This window comes from Oncorhynchus mykiss, chromosome 1 (assembly GCF_057628025.1).
Source record: "Oncorhynchus mykiss isolate SJ-2025 chromosome 1, ASM5762802v1, whole genome shotgun sequence".
Lineage (NCBI taxonomy): Eukaryota > Metazoa > Chordata > Actinopteri > Salmoniformes > Salmonidae > Oncorhynchus > Oncorhynchus mykiss.
The window spans coordinates 4,738,118-4,742,500 of NC_143022.1; the positions used below are offsets into that span (position 1 = coordinate 4,738,118).

The window sequence follows — 4,383 nt, forward strand, 5'->3', positions numbered from 1 at the left end:
GGTAACAGCAGGGGTAACAGGTAATAACAGGGGTATGAGGCAATAACAGGGGTATGAGGTAATAACAGGGGTACCAGGTAATAAAAGGGGTATGAGGCAATAACAGGGGTACCAGGTAATAACAGGGGTACCAGGTATTAACAGGGGTATGAGGTAATAACAGGGGTGCCATGTAATAACAGGGGTACCGGGTATTAACAGGGGACTGAGGTAATAACAGGGGTACAAGGTAATAACAGGGATACAAGGTATTAACAGGCGTACCAGGTATTAACAGGGGTACCAGGTAACAACAGGGGTACCAGGTATTAACAAGTGTATGAGGCAATAACAGGGGTATGAGGTATCAAAAGGGGTACCAGGTAATAACAGGGATATGAGGCAATAACAGGGGTACCAGGTAATAACAGGGGTACCAGGTAATAACAGGGGAACCAGGTAATAACAGGGGTATGAGGCAATAACTGGGGTATGAGGTAATACCAGGGGTACCAGGTATTACAGGGGTACAAGGTTATAACAGGGGTACCAGGTATTAACAGGGGTACCGGGTATTAACAGGGGTATGAGGTAATAACAGGGGTACCAGGTATTATCAGGGGTACCAGGTATTAACAGGGGTATGAGGTAATAACAGGGGTACGAGGTAATAACAGGGGTACCAGATAACAACAAGGGTAACAGGTAATACCAGGGGTATGAGGCAATAACAGGGGTATGAGGTAATAACAGGGGCACCAGGTAATAACATGGGTATGATGTAATAACAGGGGTACCAGGTAACAACAGGGGTACCAGGTAACAACAGGGGTATGAGGTATTAACAGGGGTATGAGGTATTAACAGGGGTACCAGGTAATAACACGGATATGAGGTAATAACAGGGGTATGAGGTAATAACAGGGGTACCAGGTATTATCAGGGGTACCAGGTATTATCAGGGGTACCAGGTAACAGCAGGGGTAACAGGTAATAAAACACACACATTTCTTCACACAGGGTCGTGGGGTTAGACAGGGATGCAGCTTAAGCCCCACCCTCTTCAACATATATATCAACGAATTGGCGCGGGCACTAGAAAAGTCTGCAGCACCCGGCCTCCCCCTGCTAGAATCCGAAGTCAAATGTCTGCTGTTTGCCGATGATCTGGTGCTTCTGTCACCAACCAAGGAGGGCCTACAGCAGCACCTAGATCTTCTGTATAGATATTGCCAGACCTGGGCCCTGACAGTAAATCTCAGTAAGACCAAAATAATGGTGTTCCAAAAAAGGTCCAGTCACCAGGACCACAAATACAAATTCCATCTAGACACCGTTGCCCTAGAGCACACAAAAAACTATACATACCTTGGCCTAAACATCAGCGCCACAGCTAACTTCCACAAAGCTGTGAACGATCTGAGAGACAAGGCAAGAAGGGCATTCTATGCCATCAAAAGAAACATAAATTTCAACATACCAATTAGGATTTGGCTAAAAATACTTGAATCAGTCATAGAGCCCATTGCCCTCTATGGCTGTGAGGTCTGGGGTCTGCTCACCAACCAAGACTTCACAAAATGGGACAAACACCAAATTGAGACTCTGCACGCAGAATTCTGCAAAAATATCCTCTGTGTACAACGGAGAACACCAAATAATGCATGCAGAGCAGAATTAGGCCGATACCCACTAATTATCAAAATCCAGAAAAGAGCCGTCAAATTCTACAACCACCTAAAAGGAAGTGATTCACAAACCTTCCATAACAAAGTCATCACCTACAGAGAGATGAACCTGGAGAAGAGTCCCCTAAGCAAGCTGGTCCTGGGGCTCTGTTCACAAACACAAACACACCCTACAGAGCCCCAGGACAACAGCACAATTAGACCCAACCAAATCATGAGAAAACAAAAAGATAATTACTTGACACATTGGAAAGAATTAACAAAAAAACAGAGCAAACTAGAATGCTATTTGGCCCTAAACAGAGAGTACACAGCGGCAGAATACCTGACCACTGTGACTGACCCAAAATTAAGGAAAGCTTTGACTATGTACAGACTCAGTGAGCATAGCCTTGCTATTGAGAAAGGCCGCCGTAGGCAGACATGGCTCTCAAGAGAAGACAGGCTATGTGCTCACTGCCCACAAAATGAGGTGGAAACTGAGCTGCACTTCCTAACCTCCTGTCCAATGTATGACCATATTAGAGATACATATTTCCCTCAGATTACACAGATCCACAAAGAATTCGAAAACAAATCCAACTTTGATAAACTCCCATATCTACTGGGTGAAATTCCACAGTGTGCCATCACAGCAGCAAGATTTGTGACCTGTTGCCACGAGAACAGGGCAACCAGTGAAGAACACACACCATTGTAAATACAACCCATATTTATGCATATTTATTTTATCTTGTGTCCTTTAACCATTTGTATATTGTTGAAACACTGTATATATATATATATAATATGACATTTGTAATGTCTTTACTGTTTTGAAACTTCTGTATGTGTAATGTTTACTGTTAATTTTTGTTGTTTTTCACTTTATATATTCACTTTGTATGTTGTCTACCTCACTTGCTTTGGCAATGTTAACACATGTTTCCCATGCTAATAAAGCCCTTGAATTGAATTGAATTGAGAGAGAGACAGAGTCACAGCTTTCTCTTCGACAAAGAGGATCATTAACAAACTCAAAATGTGGAACACAAATAGGATCGTCGTGTTTTGTTCGTAGTATTGAACTTGAACAGTTTCCAAAACAACGGAGCGTAGTATCTAATGAATAAATATATATGTTGAATAAAACTCAGGATTGTTTTTGCATTAACAGTCTGTCTTTTATTTGTCTCATCATCTGATGAGTTAAATAGAATTACAGGCTAATGACTGCACTGTGCCAGCGTACAACCAACACGTACTACTACTACTACATGTGAATTGACAACAAAAGCTATAAAGGTTATTCTGTTTTTTAAATCAGGCTTGATTCTCATTTCTCAGATATCGATTATCACCTTATGACTGGTTTAATCATTGAAAATTTAAATTCAATACAAATATTATATAATAAAAAAAAAAAAACAGAAATAATGAATGAAAAAATGGTTCTAATGGTTTTAATGCTGATAATTATAACCTACATAAACACATACTGCAGTTACTGAGTTACAGTGGACAGAGGAAGGATTCTGTGTTGTTAGACAAACCGAGACAACAGTAATGGGTAGTGTGTGTGTGTGTGTGTGTGTGTGTGTGTCTCTATCTTCACATTGTGTTGATTTGACAAACAGAGACAACAGTAATGGGTAGTGTGTGTGTGTGTGTGTGTGTGTCTCTATCTTCACATTGTGTTGAGTTGACAAACAGAGACAACAGTAATGGTTAGGGTGTGTGTGTGTGTGTGTGTGTGTGTGTGTGTGTGTGTGTGTGTGTGTGTGTGTCTCTATCTTCACATTGTGTTGATTTGACAAACAGAGACAACAGTAATGGTTAGGGTGTGTGTGTGTGTGTGTGTGTGTGTGTGTGTGTGTGTGTGTGTGTGTGTGTGTGTCTCTATCTTCACATTGTGTTGAGTTGACAAACAGAGACAACAGTAATGGTTAGGGTGTGTGTGTGTGTGTGTGTGTGTGTGTGTGTCTCTATCTTCACATTGTGTTGATTTGACAAACCGAGACAACAGCAATGGTTAGGGTGTGTGTGTGTGTGTGTGTGTGTGTGTGTGTGTGTGTCTCTATCTTCACATTGTGTTGATTTGACAAACCGAGACAACAACAGTAACAGACTCAGCAGCACCGTGTGGCCGGAGCAAATCCTTTAAATAATCTGACAACAGCTTCCAGCACAGCCAGAAACAACACATTCACTGTTTGTTGTTTGGGGGGTTACAGATTACTGAAATCCAGTGTGTGTGTGGTGTTGGGCGTGTGTCTGCCTGTCATTGTGTGTCTTACGTATGTAACGGATGTGAAACGGCTAGCTTAGTTAGCGTGGGCGCTAAATAGCGTTTCAATCAGTGACGTCACTTGCTCTGAGACCTTGAAGTAGTAGTTCCCCTTGCTCTGCAGCGGCTTTTGTGGAGCGATGGGTAACGATGCTTCGAGGGGTGACTGTTGATGTGTGCAGAAGGTCCCTGGTTCGCGCCCGGGTATGGGCGAGGGGACGGTCTAAACTTATACTGTTACACGTACCTAAGTGTGTATGTATGTGCATGTGCGTGTGAGATTGTGTGTGTACATGTGTGTGTACATGTGTGTTTACATGTGTACATTCTGCAGAAACCAGTCTGTTGATTCCCAGTGACATACATACTAAGGACTGTCTGTCCCAGAATGCCATACTGTCATTCTCCCCATCCCTCTCCAGGGGTCAGGGGCCACTGGTTAGCGTACAC

At 42.6% G+C, this 4,383-nt stretch overlaps 1 protein-coding gene across 1 annotated transcript in view; it reads right to left on the bottom strand.

Moving 5' to 3' along the window:
- Positions 1–2,805: 2,805 nt before the first annotated feature.
- The window catches only part of crocc2 (ciliary rootlet coiled-coil, rootletin family member 2), a 182,783-nt gene continuing 181,205 nt past the window's right edge, over positions 2,806–4,383 (bottom strand). The window contains exon 39 of the mRNA XM_036983156.2: positions 2,806–4,383. This exon is cut by the window's right edge and continues 79 nt beyond it. The gene's annotated coding sequence lies outside the window, so the exon portion shown is untranslated.